Source organism: Cervus canadensis, chromosome 18, assembly GCF_019320065.1.
Source record: "Cervus canadensis isolate Bull #8, Minnesota chromosome 18, ASM1932006v1, whole genome shotgun sequence".
Lineage (NCBI taxonomy): Eukaryota > Metazoa > Chordata > Mammalia > Artiodactyla > Cervidae > Cervus > Cervus canadensis.
This window is the reverse complement of record NC_057403.1, coordinates 50,249,537-50,267,305: the sequence shown is the minus strand read 5'-3', so window position 1 is coordinate 50,267,305 and position 17,769 is coordinate 50,249,537. Positions and strand designations below refer to the sequence as shown.

General features: G+C 41.4%; 1 pseudogene; it reads right to left on the bottom strand.

Moving 5' to 3' along the window:
• Positions 1 to 17,338: 17,338 nt before the first annotated feature.
• LOC122421323 lies at positions 17,339 to 17,508 on the bottom strand (annotated as a pseudogene).
• Between the last annotated feature and the right edge of the window lie 261 nt (positions 17,509 to 17,769).

Genomic DNA, 17,769 nt, shown 5'->3' with positions numbered 1-17,769 from the left:
ATATGTATACTTATAGCTGATTCACATTGTTGTATAGCAAAAGCTAATGTAACATTGTAAAGTGATTATCCTCCAATTAAAAAATTTAAAAAAAATTTTAAGTAAAAGAAAATAAAGAATCTCTGCTTACACTCTCCTACTTTTTTTTTTTTTTTCAGTTCTACCAGTTTATTGCTACCAACCCATCTCCCTCCACCCTTGTGCACACATGCTCAGTCATGTAACCCCATGGACTGCAGCCCGCCAGGCTCCTCTGTCCATGTTTAACTCTCCTGTCAGCTCAACTGAGGAGCCTGAAGTGGCTGGAGCGTGGCCATCAGGGGGCGGTGGGGAAAGCACCTCCCCCTCCAGAAGCCACGCCCTTCCTCCCCTTCCAGAAGCCACGCCCTTCTGACTACGTACGGGAAACACTTACAAATAGGGCTTGTGGTTAATCAGACCAGCAAAGAGCCCTCTTTACTGCAGATGGAAGCCTCTAGTTGCTACCAGGCAACATTAGGAGAAGGAGTTGTCAGATGAAAAGGAAGCCTGGGGCTCAGCCAGCTTGGACCCACAGACAGGTCCAGAGAGATGACACCAGGGCCACAAGGACCATCGCTGCTGCCTGTTGGACTGCAAGGAGGGCTGAGATTATAGACTGAATCTGAATGTCCCCTCAAAATTCACATGTTGAAACCTAACCCCCAATGTGATGAAAATAGGTCATGAGAAGAGAAGCCTCCTGTTCTAGAATTAATGCCCTTTTAAAAAAGACAGGAGAGAGCCTCATCACCCCTTCTACCAGGAGGGTCCATGGCCAGAAGAGAGTCATCCATGAATGGGGACGTGGTCCTCACCAGGCACGGAATCTGCCAGCACCCTGATCTTGGACTTCCAGCCTGCAGACTGTGAGTGATACATTTCTGTTGTCTATAAGCCACCCAGTCTGTGGCATTCTGCAATAGCAGCCCAAATAGTCTAAAACAGAGGCAGAGCTTTCTTAAATTCTCCCCTGCATTCAGAGCATACCTGGATTCAAATCCCATGTCTGCCCCTTCTTAGTTATGCAGCCGTGGCAGGTGCTGGCCAGTCTGTGTCCTGTTTCCTCACCTGTGTTATCACAGGGATAATAAGCGTGGTAATAATGAGAGTACCTGCACCGTGGGACTATCAGGAGGGAGATACGAATTAATATACCAGGTCCTTTAGAAAAGAGGCTGGCGTGTAGTAAGCAGTGTGTAAGTGCCAGTTTTTTTGTTGCTTCTCCTCACGTAATCTGCCACTCATTGAGTGACATGGAGCACGTTGTGTCTAATTCATGGAGGCCTTACACAGAGTGAGCATTCAATAATGGCCCACTGTTGTCATTTTGACCATGATTTCTAGCACCAGGCGGAGTACTGATTTTAGATGAATTAGTCAAGCCCCAATTTGGAAGAAGATTCCAGTCACAGGGCCTTTGGCTCAACACTCCAGTGCAGTTGTCCTGGGATACCCATCGCCAAGAATGATGACTCCGGGTTCAGGAAACATGGTTGGACCTGTGACACATTCAAGCTGGAAGAAGATGGAGATGAGCCTGACAAGAATAACCTGCTAACCACTCAACCTTTCCTGACTACCTCTGCCTTACCCATCCTTCCAGGCCCAGCACCACTCCCTCCAGGAAGTCCACTCTGGTTACTCCAGCCTCATGGATCCCTCCCTGCCATGAAGTTCTCAGCCCTAGCAATGCACCCCTCAGCACTAGGCCTTCTGCTGCCCACTAAATCATTCCCCAAGCACCTCAAGGGCAGAACAACAGCTCCCCTGCCCCCTTTGGCTCATTGATATCTCCGCATGCATAAGGCACTGATTAATAGAATCAGTTTCCTGCCGCCTGCAAACGAAGGCATCTGTCCTGATTCATATCATACTTTTTTTCCTAAGCTTCTTTGCAGCTCTTGCAGTCCTCACACCATCACCATAGAGTGAATGAAACATGCTTTACCAAGAGGAAACTAAGGCTCAGAGAGAGGAAGCAATTTGTTCTAATGCTACAACAGTGTCATTGCCAGGGTAGACGTTAGCACAGCCACACTGCCTCGGGCCCCTAGTTATATTCCCCATCACTCCATCACTCTGCTGAGAGCCTTGTTGTTGTGGACTGATGAAAGCAGGCAGGAACCACGCTCCAAGCTGGATTCACGATGGGCACAGCTTACTCCCATTAATCTCTCCAATGCGGAGACTCCAAGTTCACAGGTACAGTTAGCACAATCCCCTCTCCTGGAATTCAGTCTCTGCTGTTAATCTTTAGGTCATTAACCTTCACTCTGATAACACATTCCTGTTTAATTTAAACAGGTCTCCTCACATTGCAATCAGAATCTCCATCTCTTTCTGAGAATGGTTGAGTGGTGCAGGGACAGGAGAGAGGTTCTGGACATTTCTCTGGCTTCCATCAAATTTTGTTTTGGATTTTGTTTTTTATCTTTGACTGCACTGGAGCTTCATTGCTGCAAGCAGGCTACTCTTCTATCTGTGGTAAACATACTTCTCATTGCTTCTCTTCTTGCAGAGCAAGGGCTCTCCGGTGCATGGGTTTCAGTAGCTGTGGTTCATGGACTCAGTTGCTCCATGGTATGTGGAATCTTCCCCAACCAGAGATCAAACCTGTGTCCCCTGCATTGGCAGGAGGATTTTTAACCACTGGACCATCAGGGACATCCCACTGAGTCTTGTCTGATCTCAAGAAAACAACACTGCAAGCCTCAGACAAACTATTCTGATGAATTCCTTGGCCTCAGTTTCCCCAAGTGAAAAATAAAGAGTGTGGACTAAACTCTACCCCAAGATGTCCAAGAAAGTTCCAGGAGTGGGTATGGGGTACAACACTCTGTTCCTCCTCAACCAGAGCTGCTATATTTTATTTGCTTCCTAAGTTTTGTTTTTAATTTTATCAGAAACATATAAATACATTCCCATCATAAATATCTAACCAATAAGGTTAAAAAAACACCAAAATCACAACTAGCTTTTGAACAACCATCAACAGGAGGACACTGAAACCCACCAAAAAAAAAAAAGATACCCTATGTCCAAGGACAAAGGAGAAGCTGCAATGAAATAGTAGGAGGGGCACAATTATGATAAAATCAAATCCCATACCTGCCAGGTGGGCAACCCACAAGCTGGAGAACAATAATACCAAAGAAGTTCTCCCGCTGTTGGAAGGTTATAGGCTTCACATTCAGCAAAGGGACTGGGAATCCCCAGGGAATATGATTTTGAAGGCCATCAGGACTTGATTATAGGAATTCCAGGGCTGGGGGAAACAGAGACTCCATTATAGAGGGCACAAACAAAGCCCTGTGTGCACCAGGACCCAGGGGAAAGGAGAGGTGATCCCACAGGCGACTGAGCCAGACCTACCTGTGAGTGTTTGAGAGTCTCCTGCAGAGGCGTGGGTTGGCAATGGCTTGTCTCAGGGACAGGGGCACTGGCAACAGCAGTCCTGGGAGAGCTGTTGGCATAAGTCCTCTTGGAGGTTGCCATTCAGTTCAGTTCAGTTGCTCAGTCGTGTCCGACTCTTTGTGACCCCATGAATCGCAGCATGCCAGGCCTTCCTGTCCATCACCAACTCCCAGGGTTTACCCAAACTCATGTCCATCGAGTCAGTGATGCCATCCAGCCATCTCATCCTCAGTCGTCCCCTTCTCCTGCCCCCAGTCCCTCCCAGAATCAGGGTCTTTTCCAATGAGTCAACTCTTCTCATGAGGTGGCCAAAGTATTGGAGTTTCAACTTCAGCATCAGTCCTTCCAGTGAACACCCAGGATTGATCTCCTTTAGGATGGACTGGTTGGATCTCCTTGCAGTCCAAGGGACTCTCAAGAGTCTTCTCCAACACCACAGTTCAAAAGCATCAAGTCTTCGGTGCTCAACTTTCTTCACAGTCCAACTCTCACATCCATACATGACCACTGGAAAAGCCATGGCCTTGACTAGATGGACCTTTGTTGGCAAAGTAATGTCTCTGCTTTTTAATATGCTATCTAGGTTGGTCATAACTTTCCTTCCAAGGAGTAAGCGCCTTTTAATTTCATGGCTGCAATGACCATCTGCAGTGATTTTGGAGCCCAAAAAAATAAAGTCTGACACTGTTTCCACTGTTTCCCCATCTATTTCCCATGAGGTGATGAGACCAGATGCCATGATCTTAGTTTTCTGAATGTTGAGCTTTAAGTCAAGTTTTTCACTCTCCTATTTCACTTTCATCAAGAGGTTTTTTAGTTCCTCTTCAGTTTTTGCCATAGGGTGGTGTCATCTGCATATCTGAGGTTAATGGAGGTTGCCATTAGCCTAGTAAAGCCTGTAGATCAGGGTGAGTTGCCTCAGGCCAAACAGCTAACAGGGAGGGAGTGCAGCCTTACCTATCAGCAGACAATTGGATTAAAACTTTACTGAGCATAGCACTGCCCACCAGAGCAAGATTCAGTTTTCCCCACAGCCAGCCCCTCCCATCAGGAAGCTTGCACAAGCCTCTTCTCCTCATCCACTAGGGGCAGACAGAAGAAGCAAGAACTATAATCCCACAGCCTCCAGAATGTAAACCGGAATCACAGAGAGCTAACCAAAATAAAGAGAAAAAGGATTATGTCCCAAATGAAGGGACAAGATAAATTCTCAGAAAAACAACTAAACAAAGTAGAAATAGGTAGAAAAAGAATTCAGAATAACAATAATGAGGATCATTCAGGATCTTGGAAAAAAGAATGGAGGCAAAGATTAAGAAGATGCAAGAAATGCATCTTACCAAAGACCTAGATGAGCTAAAGAACTAACAGAGATGAACAATACACTAGAAGGAATCAATAGTAGAATAACTCAGGCAGAAGAATGGATAAGTGACCTGGAAGACAGAATGGTGAAAATCATTGCTGCAAAACAGAATATAGAAAAAAGAGTGAAAAAAATGAAGGCAGCCTAAGAGACTTCTGGGGCAATGTTAAATGCACCAATATTTGCATTAGAGGAGTCCCAGAAGGAGAAGAGAGAGAGAAGAGACCCAAGAAAATATTTGAAGACGCAATAGCTAAAAACTCCCCTAACATGGGAAAGGAAATAGTCATCCAAGTCCAGGAAGCACTGATAAAAATTAAACACAAGCATAAAATATTAAAAGCAACAAGGGAAAAAAAGACAAATAACATACAAGAGAACTCCCATAACATTATCAGTTGATTTCTCAACTGAAACTGTACAAGCCAGAAGGGAATGGCATGATATATTACAGGTGATGAAAAGGAAAAACCTATAACAAAGAATATTCTACCCAGCAAGACTCTTGCTCAGATTTGATGGAAAAATCAAAACCTTTACAGACAAGCAAGAGTTAAGAGAATTCAGCACCACTAAGCCAGTTTTACAACAAATGCTAAAGGCAGTTATCTAGGCAGGAAACACAAGAGAAGGAAAAGACTGACAAAAACTAAATCCAAAACAATTAAGGAAGTAGTAATAAGATCATACATACCAATAATTACCTTAAATGTAAATGGATTAAATGCACCAAATGGATTAAATGGCTGGGTGGATACAAAAACTAGATCCATATATATGTTGTCTACAAGAGACCCACCTCAGACCTAGGGACACTTACAGAGTGAAAGTAAGGGGACAGGAGAAGCTTTTCTACACAAAAATTTCATAAGGAAGCTGGAGTAGTGATACTCCTATTAGACAAAGTACACCTTAAAACAAAGACTGTTATAACAGATAAAGAAGGGCACTACATAATGATCAAGGGTTAAATCCAAGAAAAAGATATAAACAATCATTAATACATATGCACCCAACATTGGAGCACTTCAATACGTAAGGCAAATACTACCAACTGTAAAGGGAGAAATCAACAGTAACCCAATAATAGTGGGGGACTTTAACACCCCACTTTCACCAAAGGATAGATCATCCAGACAGAAAATTAATGAGGAAACACTGGCCTTAAATGACACTTTAGATGAGTTAGATTTAACTGATACTTGTAGGGCATTCCAACCAACAAGGTTAAGTTCCCTTGACCACCTCTCCTAATTCTGGTTCCCCCCATCTCACACCCAGAGGTAACGTATTAGTTTGAGTTTTATAGTTTCCAGACTATTAATAGATATGTGTGTGCACGCTCTGTTGTGTCCAACTCCTTGTGACCCCATGGACTGTAGCCCACCAGGCTCCTCTGTCCATGGGATTTCCCAGGCAAGAATACTGGAGTGGGTTGCCAATTCCTATTCATATATATATATATATATATATATACACACACACACACACACATATTATATATAATATCCTTAGAAAATGGACAGTATTTGTTTATGTGTGTGAGTTCTTTTAGTTTTTTGAAAGAAAATAACTTTGACATCTTACTCTTTAACTTGCTATTAGAGCAAGTCTTGAATATAACTCATATAGAATATAACCCAATCTAGAATTGTCTCATTCTTTTTAATTGCTACCAAGTCACTTCATTATCAAGGCTCAGAAATAAATCAATAAAACATTTCCCACTTTCCTATGGTTGTTTTCTTTTCTTTTGTAGTTTCCAAACCAGAAAACCACATAGACTCACATCAAAGGGTTTAACAGATAATAAAAGGAATCAAAATGTGAAAGGAAAATGTCATTGTGAATGCATTATTTGAAATAAAAATTTCATCTGCCATTACAAATCAAGATGGCAGAGTAGAAGAATGTGTGCTCATCTCCTCCTGCAAGAGCATCAAAATCACAACTAGCTGTTGAAAAACCAGCAGGAGGACACTGGAACCCATCAAAATATGAAATCCCACATCCAAAGATGAAAGTGAAAGAGGAGAGTGAAAAAGTTGGCTTAAAACTCAACATTCAGAAAACTAAGATCATGGCATCTGGTCCCATCACTTCATGGCAATTAGATGGGGAAACAATGGAAACAGTGAGAGACTTTATTTTGGGGGGCTCCAAAATCACTGCAGATGGTGATGGCAGCCATGAAATTAAAAGACATGTGCTCCTTGGAAGAAAATCTATGACAAACCTATTAATATGCTAGAAAGCTGCCGGCACAGATTCCACCCATGACAAGGTCATGAGGGAGAAAACCTGACGGACAAGGCGGATCAGGTTTTCAGGGATTCCGAAAAGCTGCCCCCAGCGCTCACCTTAAAGATGATATCTGTCTTTCTGATGCTTGCTTCAATAGACTACTCCCTAATTTCTGTGACACAGGCAGAAGGCCTTCCCTGATCTCTTTCCTAATAAGAATCAATTTAGAACTTTAATCAATAAATTTCCCAGGTGGTGGTATTTTATGAGATTATTCAGGGTGAAAGGAGTGTTTTAATTTAAACTCCTTTGCTGGTATTTTAGTTTGCTTGGCAAATGCCCTTGGTACTAATATGCATGATTGCTTATAATACCCTAATCATAAAACAGCATAAAGAGCCTGATCACATAAAGGCCCTAGTAGACACAGAGCCCTTTGGGGGTGAGGAAGCCCTATTAGAGAACATAAAAATATTATTCTAAAAGTGGTTATAGTTAAAGATTTAGAAAAATAAGAGTTTAAACCTGTTAATTTTAACCAGGAATGCTAAACAGGGGCTGCCTCACTGGAGCTGCAAAGTCTTTGTGTGGTAAACCTTTTAGATAAATTTAACTGGTAACTTCTGCAAAAGGACTGACCTTTGTGTTCATTAAAGAATAGATTACGGAAAACAGCTTTGCGTTCACCTAGGTCATAAAATGTCAATAGGCCCCAAGGCCAGAAGATAATGTACAAGACCCTCATAAACAAAGAAGTATGCAGAAAACACCCTGGTTTGATGAAGAACAAGCTGATGTAATGTTAAACTATCTTCCCCTTAGAAATGTACTAATTTAGGGTATAAAAGCCACGGTAAAAAATAAAGCATTGCCAGACTCTGCCAGCTCCACCCCTCATCTGGTCACTCTCTCTTTCTTTCTCTCTCCCTCGCAGACTTGGCCCTATCAAGGCTGGTCTCACGTGTCTTCTATCTCTCGCCGACGCCATTCATCCTGAGGGTACCCCCTGGATCCTGCTGGGGCTGGACCCCGGCAGAGAGCATATTAAAAAACAGAGACATTACTTTGCTGACAAAGGTCCGTCTAGTCAAAGCTATGTTTTGTGTGTGTGACTACAGTCACACAGTAGTCATGTGTGACTGTGAGAGTTGGATTATAAAGAAAGCTGAGCACCGAAGAATTGATGCTTTTGAACTGTGTTGTTGGAGAAGACTCTTGAGAGTCCTTTGGACTGCAAGGAGATCCAACCAGTCAATCCTAAAGGAAATCCATCCTGAATATTCATTAGAAGGACTAATGCTGAAGCTGAAACTCCAATACTTTGGCCACCTGATGTGAAGAACTGACTCTTTGGAAAAGACCCTGATGCTGGGAAGGATTGAAGGCAGGAGGAGAAGGGGACGACAGAGGATGAGATGGTTGGATGGCATTAGTGACTCGATGGACATGAGTTTGAGCAGGTTTCAGGAGTTGGTGATGGACAAGGAAGCCTGGCATGCTGCAGTCCATGGGGTCACAAAGAGACAGACACGACTGAGCAACTGAACTGAACCCAAAGGGCCACAAGATGGTAAGAGAGGTGCAATCATGATAAAATCAAATCCCATACTTGCTGGGTGGGTGACCCACAACCTGGAGAACGATAATAACAAAGTTCTCCCACTGTTGTGAAGGTTTTGAGACATATTGTTGGGCTTCCAGCCTGCGGATCCAGCAAAAGGACTAGGAATCCCCAGGGAATATGACTGAAGGCCAGCAGGATTTGATTACAGGACTTCCACAGGACTAGGGGAGACAGAGACTCCACTTTTGTGCAAACAAAATCTTGCACAAACCAGGACCCTGGAGAAAGGAGCAGAGATCCCACAAGAGACTGAACCAGACCTATCTGGTAGTGGTGGAGGGTCTCCTGTGGAGCTGTGGGTTGGCAGTGGCACGCCACAGGGACAGAGGCATGGCAGCAGTCCTGGGAGGTGCCCCTTGGCAAGTGAGACCTCTTGGAGGTGCCATTAACCTACCATAGAGCCTGGAGACTCCAAGGCTGGGTCATCTCAGGCCAGACAACTAACAGGGAGGGAGCACAGCCCCACCCAGCAGCAGATAATTGGATTAAAGTTTGACTGAGCCCAACCTGCCCACAAGAACAAGACCCAGTTTTCCCCACAGACAGTCCCTCCCATCAGCCTCTACCACCAGAGGGCAGACAGAAGAGACAAGAAGAACAATCCTGCAGCCTCCAAAAGGAAAGCCACAACCCCAGAAAGTTAATTGAAATGAAAAGGCGGAGGATTATCTCCCAAACGAAGAAAGTGAAAATGTCAGTCACTCAGTCTTGTCTGATTCTGCAACCCTGTGGACTGTAGCCCACCAGTTTCCTCTGTCTATGAAGTTTTCCAGGCAAGAATTCTGGCATGGATAGCCATTCCCTTCTCCAGGGGACCTTTCTGGCCCAGGGATTGAATCTGGGTTTCATTGCAGGCGTGTTCTTTACCATTGAGCCACCAAGGAAGACCCAGATGACAAGATAAAACCCCAGAAAAACAACTAAATGAAGTAGAGACAGTCAACCAAATCCAGGAAGCACAGAGAGTCCCAGGCAGGAAGAGGAACACCGATACACATAATAATCACACTGAAAAAAATTAAAGATAAATATAAAACATTAAAAGCAACAAGGGGGAAAACAACAAATATTAATAACATACAAGGGAACTCCCATAAGGTTATCAGCTGATTTCTCAATAGAAACTCTACAAGCCAGAAGGGAATGGCACAATATATTTAAAGCGATGAAAGGGAAGAATCTAACAACCAAGAATATTCTACCCAGTAAGACTCTTGTTCAGATTTGATGGAGAAATCAAAAGCTTTCCAAACAAGCAAAAGTTAAGATAATTCAGCACCACCAAGCCAGCTTTACAACAAATGCTAAAAGAAGTTCTCCGGGTAGGAAACACAAGAGAAGGAAGAGAACTACAATGAATAACCTCAAACAGTCAAGAAAATGGTAATAGGATCAAACATATGGATAATTACCTTAAATGTAAGTGGATTAAATGCACCAGGCAAAAGACAGACTGGGTGATTGAAGACATGTGCTTGTATATATACTTCCACTTACCACATTACTCTACTTAACCCCCTAGATTGTAAGTAGTTATTTTATGCTGTTAGGTTAATTGTGTTTCCATGATGGCTTGCAATTATAAATATTTTTTATTTTTGTCTGGCTATTAATTGTGAAACTGATTAACATCTTTTACTATTGATTGTGCTGTGCTGTGCTTAGTCACTCAGTCGTGTCCAACTCTTTGTAACCCCACAGACTGTAGCCCGCCAGGCTCCTTGGTCCATGGGGATTCTCCAGGCAAGAATACTGGAGTGGGTGGCCATGCCCTCCTCCAGGGGATATTCCCAACCCAGGGATCAAACCTAGGTCTCCTGCATTGCAGCCAGATTTCTTCACCAATTGAACCACCAGGGAAGCCCACTATTGTGATTATATAATTATTATTCATTTTGATACTATTGTATGATGATTGGTCAAAAGAAAATAATAGAATTCTGTATCACTAAAACCACCATTTAATAGAAAAATCTGTAACTACTTTTTAAAATCCAGATACACGTTAGAATTATCTAGAATTTTTGGAAAAATACAAATGCCCAGGTATTGTTTTTTTCCCAAAGCTTCAGATGTGATTCTAATGAGCAGCCAGGTTTAAAAACAACCGGACTATATGATGGTCTTTAACTTTTATCTAGTTTCACTTTTTCTATTTCATATTCAGCACTCCCATTTCTTTTAGTTCATGTTTTCCAATTTCTCCATCTCTTTTTTGTTGTTCTTTCTCAAGTGCAGTAGAAAAGTTTATATAAATATAAACATATAATAAGCATAATACACGTATTTTAGAAAACTTATGAATTTTTGCTTAGTTAAAAAAATTATGACATTTTGGTCCCACTTGTTTGACTAAGTATGAATAGAATGCTAGATTTCTAACTTATATTCACTCAATGTTTTGATATAGTGCCATTTAATTCTGGCATCTAGTATTACTGGAAACAATGACAGACTATTTTCTTGGGCTCCAAAATCACTGCAGGTGGTGACTACAGCCATGGAATTAAAAGATGCTTGTTCCTTGGAAGAAAAGCTATGATAACGTATTAAAAAAGTAGAGACATTACTCTGCCGACAAAGGTCCGTATAGTCGAAACTATGGTTTTTCCAGTAGTCATGTATGGATGTGAGAGTTGGGCCATAAAGGAAGCTGAGTGCCAAAGAATTGATGCTGTTGAATTGTGGTGTTGGAGAAGACTTTTAAGAGTTCCTTGGACTGCAAGGAGATCAAACCAGTCCATCCTAAAGGAAATCTGTCCTGAATATTCATTAGAAGGACTGATGTCTGAAGCTGAAACTCCAATACTTTGGCCACCTGATGTGAAGAACTGATTCATTGGAAAAGACCCTGATGCTGGGAAAGATTGAAGGCAGGAGGAGAAGGGGACGACAGAGGATGAGATGGTTGGATGGCATCACCACCCACCCAATGGACATGAGCTTGAGCAAGCTCCAGGAGATGATAAAGGACAGGGAGGCCTGGTGTGCTGCAGTCCATGGGGTCACAAAGAGTCGGACATGACTGAGCAACTGAACAACAAAGTATTACTGCTAAAAGTCTAACAAGCTTATTATTTTAGTGAATTTTAAAAAATATCTTGAATGAGGCTTGAAACTTTTAATCCAGTTCTGAAAATATAAAGAAATACTGTGTTTAAGTAAGCCAGAAAGAAAAATACCAATATAGTATACTAACACATATAAATGGAATTTAGAAAGATGGTAACGATAACCCAATGTGTGAGACAGCAAAAGAGACATAGATGTATAGAACAGTCTTTTGGACTCTGTGGGAGAAGGTGAGGGTGGGATGATTTGAGAGAATAGCATTGAAACATGTAAATTATCATATGTGAAACAGATCACCAGTCCAGGTTCGATGCATGAGACAGGGTGATCAGGCTGGTGCACTAGGATGACCCAGAGGGATGGGATGGGGAGGGAGGTGGGAGGGGGTTGCAGGATGGGGAACACATGTACACCCATGGCTGATTCATGTCAGTTTATGGCAAAACCACTACAATATTGTAAAGCAATTAGCCTCCAATTAAAATAAATAAATTTTTTTCAAAAGTGAAAAGTACTTTGAAAACCAAAATAAATAAATAAATAAATAATCTTGAATGAAGCTTGAAACTTAATCCAATTATGAAAATATAAAGAAATACTGTGTTTAAAAGAAAACAAGAAATGAACATGTTATGTATTATTAACTAAAGTAGAGATTTTGTTCAAATTTCACAAAATTTTATGCTAGTGTCCATTATTTGTTTTCATACCTTATTCAAGATTCCACATTATATTTAGTTTCATTGAGCAGCTTCAGCTGCATGCAACAAATTCTGATAAATTATCTTTTCATATTTGTTCTGATACAAATGTTTTCTAATTTTTCTTGTTATGGTTTCTTAGATACACCCATCATTTAAAAGTGAACATTTAATTTCCAAATACATTGCCTTTTTAAAGTATCCTTGATATTAATTTCTCATTTTGGTATTAATTTCTCATTTAAATGCTTTCTTCTCTGCAATCACCCTCTGTGTTTTTCCAGTCTCCTAACCTTCTTGAGGCTTTCAATGACTAAGTCAAAGATCTCTCTTGGCAAATATCACATTGTGCTTGAAAATAAGTGGGTTATTTTCAAATGTACTTTTATATTGATATCTAACATAATGCCACAGTGATAAGAGAATAGTCTATAGATGATTTCAATCCTTTTAGGCCGTGAAATTTTTGCACCTTGTTTTATGTCCCTGGGTATGCTCCAGTATCTCCTGGTTTATAGTCTATGGGAACTTGAATAGAATTTGTGCCCTGTTTTGTGTGAAAATTGTATAAATCTTAATTATGTTGAATTAAGGGCTTTTCAAGTCTAGTGTATCATTCTACTTTTCTGTCTATTCATTCTGTTAATTTTTGAGAGTTTTACATCGAAACTTCAACTGAAAAATCTTAATTTATGTACTTAAAAAATAATTAATTGTAATATGTAGTGGAACTACATGCAATTTTGTTCTGTATTTTCCAATCTACTATAAATCTGTTATCATACTCTCATAATTTAAAGAATTTTTTAAAATTAAAAAAAAAAAAAACTTCATCTGACTTTAAAAAAAGTGTGTGTCTCAAAAATACCAAAAAGAAAAAAGTGGAGTGTTTTAATCATCCCCAGAGGGCAATGTTGTCCTCAGTGGAGCAGACTCACTAGGTTCCCACCAGTTCTGTACAGTTACTCCTGGGGGAACCTGAGCTCACTGGTTTCACATTTCCAAATGATGATGTAACTCTCCTTCAGGTTTGCAGCTGCCTTGACAGCCTAGACCTTAATCTGGCCTTGGTTCAAATTTTTCAAATTAAAAAAGTCAAGAGGAGAGAACACAGAACATGATCATTCAGTGATTGAACAATAGGGAGCCAAAATTGCAACCTTTTCCTCAGTTTAGAAACAAGGCCCGTTAAGTCCAGTCTACAAGATCTAGAATGAAGCCAGGAGGAGATGATGTTCAATTCTCCTTTGCGTGTCTGAACCAAGTTACTGAGACCCTATGTAAACAGCCACAGAGTTGGCCTCTGTTGCTATGTGGTGGTGAGCTACAGAAACAGACTAGCCAATGGAAGCAAAACTCAGCAACAAGAGAAATAAATCTTGGAAGCACCTAGGGTAGCTTATGGAATGGAATAAAAAGCAAAAGGACGAGGCTTTAGAAGGATAGGTCCCAGGGAAGATCTGGGTTTCAAGGGAGTGGTCTCTTTGAAGTGCCTTCTCCAGGATGATCTGCTTCCCCAGCATTCTATCTTTATGTCATCTGCTCAAGGTTCCCATTCCTACTAGACTTCACCTAGCCAAGCTCAGTCACATCCATCCTCTGGCTAGGAGAGGGCAGGCACCTTGATTGACAGCCTTATCAGCTCCTGTAGAGATAGTTTGCTAAGAAAATTCAGGGTCCCACCGTTACCAGAAAGAGGAAAGATATACACTGAGGAAGGAAAAACTCGGATGCCCGTTCTGTTAGATGACCATTTCACAATTATTGACTGACTTCAGTGCCTGATAGAGGTTGGCTAGAGGAGGAGAAAGAAGTGAGTGGAAGAATAAGAGGACAAAGAAGAAAAGAGGAAGAGGGGAAAGAGGAGGAGGTGAGGGAATCAGGAAAAGTGCTGTGAGGGCCCTGGGGACCTGAGTAGAAGGGTTCAGCCCAGGCTGTAGAGCCTTCCCTTTCTGTTCCCCTAACTAGTGACCATCATTCCATCTTAAAATAGTCCTGGTAGTTAGTCCAACCTCTGATCCACCACCTTTTGAAGATCTCTTTGTTTCTGGACATTTCTCTGGCTTTGTGTGGGTTTTGTCTGGTCTGAAGAAATTAACACTGTAATAAAATATTCTGATAATACCCATATCCACAGCCTCAGATCTGCACAGAGTTGATAAACTTAAAAAAAACCCAAAACACTTGTCAGTATAGAATAATTTTCTTCCTGTCTTTTTTGATTGCAAATTTATAAAAATAACATGGTTGAAATTATGCAATATATTAAGTTTATGACATGCTTTTCTTACTTATAAGAAACATTTTCCTATGCCCCTAAAATTCTTATAATTTCAGTGTCTATAGAATATTCTACCCTATAATGACAATATAATTCATTTAATGCTAATGGTTAAGGGCTTAGAGTCTCTACTAAGAAGGACCTGGGTTCAAATCTTACCATTTTCTTCTTAACACTAGCCATATTGCTTATTCCTCTCTGGTTTCAGTTTCCCCATCTGTACATGGAGATAATAATAATACCTTCCTCCTAGGCTGTCAGGAGGATTAAATAAGAGGACACATGTAATGCTCTTGGCACAAGGATACCCATGTTACTGACCTCAGATCTGGCTGATTGCTGCCTGAAAACCAACATGTGAAAAGCAAATGTTGGTAGAAAGAAATGTTGATTTGGTCAGAAAAGCCAACAATTTGGGGAGAAGGTGGATTCATGTCCCCCAAACCAACTCTGAAGATTCTGTTTGGCCATGAAAGTTCTTAAAGGGAAAGGAAGAAGTAATCTCTTTAATTTTTGATCTCAATGATCTGTGAATCATTGAGATGTGGTAGTAGTTTAGTCACTAAGTTGTGTCCAACTCTTGCAACCCTATGGACTGTAGCCCACCAGGCTCCTCTGTCCATGGGATTTTCCAGGCAAGAATACTGGAGTGGGTTGCCATTTCCTTCTCCAGGGGATCTTCCAGACCCAGGAACTGAACCAGGGTCTCCTGCATCGCAGGCGGATTCCTACATCGCAGGCAGATTCTTTACCAACTGAGCTACAAGGGAAGCCCCTAATCATTGAGACAGGGAATCAGATTCATCACTGTCTCCTACTGGGTGCACACTTGTTGACTCTTTCTGATCTTTCTTTAGATGCTATCTTGTTCACACAGTTTGTTCACAAGATTACTGAAGAGGAAGCTAAGGAAGAGATCTGGTCATCTGTTAATTACTTATTCCTCATTTTTACTTCTTTGGTCTATGGAAAGAACCAACATGTTAAGCTAAGCATTGTGTGATCGAAAGATTTGAAAGTTGTTCTTTGGCTTGAGATGAGTAGGAGATGAGGGCACCTGGCTTGAGGTTAATTACAATGTAGCTTTGCTAAAGTATTGTAAGACAAAAAGGAGCCTCCTGCAGATAGTTCCAAAGAAGGCAATGGCACCCCACTTCTGTACTCTCGCCTGGAAAATTCCATGGAGGGAGCAGCCTGGTAGGCTGCAGGCCATGGGGTCGCTAAGAGATGGACAGGACTGAGCGACTCCACTTTCACTTTTCACTTTCATGCATTGGAGAAGGAAATGGCAACCCACTCCAGTGTTCTTGCTTGCAGAATCCCAGGGACAGGGGAGCCTGATGGGCTGCCGTCTATGGGGTCACACAGAGTCAAACATGACTGAAGTGACTTAGTGGCAGTAGTAACAGATAGCTCTTTCCTGTTAAAGTGCTCTTTCCTGCCAAAAGTTGCGTGTACCAAGTGAGTACCTATAAATTTTCACTGGTATCATAAGAGGATTTTTTCCTTCAAGTTTTTGCAAATGTAAATGGTTCTGTATTGAAAATCCCAGTAGAGAGATCCCTGAAGTTAGAGCTTCTGGCTATGCACTTCTTCAAGGCTCTCACTACAGTTTGTCCATTCTGCAGTATATGTAGACCTGCACAATTTAAATCTATGTTGTTCAAGATTTTGACAATAAAGTCTCAATTTGTCTCTGTCTCCCTGTTTCACTCCCTATCCCACTATGTCATCCAGACTTCATTTTGACTATCCCCTATCTCCAGCCCCCAATATGGCTCACTCATCTACAATCCTACAGGAAACCAGCATCTGGGGTCTTGTCACAGAGAAGAGCCCAAGATTCAAATATTAATTTTGCTTTGCAATTTGGAGACTGCTTTGATCAGCCAGCATTGTGTCAGCATTTTACACTACCTGTTACCTCGGTGCTTTCCTCATTTACCCACCCAGATAGAGTAATTTCAGGAGGATTTGTTGCCATTCTGTGCACCATTTAATTTAGCTTTTTTTTTTTTTTGAAAGATCTGTGCCTGCCTGTTCCCATCAGTGTCTTTTTTCAGAGCAGTGGTTTTGTTTCTATGGCAACTGAAAGGTCTATTGTAATCAAATAATTGAGCCCCATTAAATTGCAATCTTCTCAGCCCCACTACAGCTTGCTCTGACTTTTATGCTGTATTATGCTGTTTTTCTTCTGTATTCTCAATCAGGCAGTTGCCATTCATTCCATTGTGATGGGCAGAGGCCACTCAAAATAACACTCTAGATGTCTAGAATAGGCATTAAAAAAGGTGATATGCCCCTCAAATGCCAAAGTCAAAATGTATATGTGCAGTTGCCCTTTTAAAAGAGCAACCCCCTCCAAATGCTTGCCTTAACAACATTCTCGTGTCATAATTGCTTTTGATTTACATCTTTGATTCTAAGTTGGATTAGGCCTTTCTCATCCCATAATAATAATACTAATAAGCTACCATATATTGAATACATACTATGTGCCAGGCTGCATGCTAAGTCTTTTTTTAAAGTTTTTAAATTTTCATTTTATATGCAAAGAGCTAGCATTGTTTCTGCATAAGGCAGATGTCTTGAATGACCCATTCAAGGAAGTTCATTTAGCCCAACTTAATGAAGCTGATGTCCTTCAAGTACTGCTGTAAACACTGGCTACACATATTGAGGCTATATTTCTGGACTAGACTGTGCTAATTTGAGCAGACCCATCAAGAGCAAAACCCTGGCCACATTTTCTCGCACGTCTCTAGTAGAGCTGCTGGTGGCCCATGTTCTACTAGGCTTCAACAAGGCAAAAGTGCTAAGCGTTTTTTTTTTTTTTTTAATTAGTTGTTACTCAATAAACTACAAGCTTTCAAATTTTAAGTGTGGTGCATTTTCAGGCAAGGAAGCAGAGAGGACATGAGGTCCCACAGAGAAACTGGGTAGAGGGTTTTGGGCTTCCGAGGGCTATTGGTTACAGGCTATTCTCCAGGAGCAGATGCTGACACACACACAGAGGGAGAGCTGGTAGTTTATTTAAGATAGATCT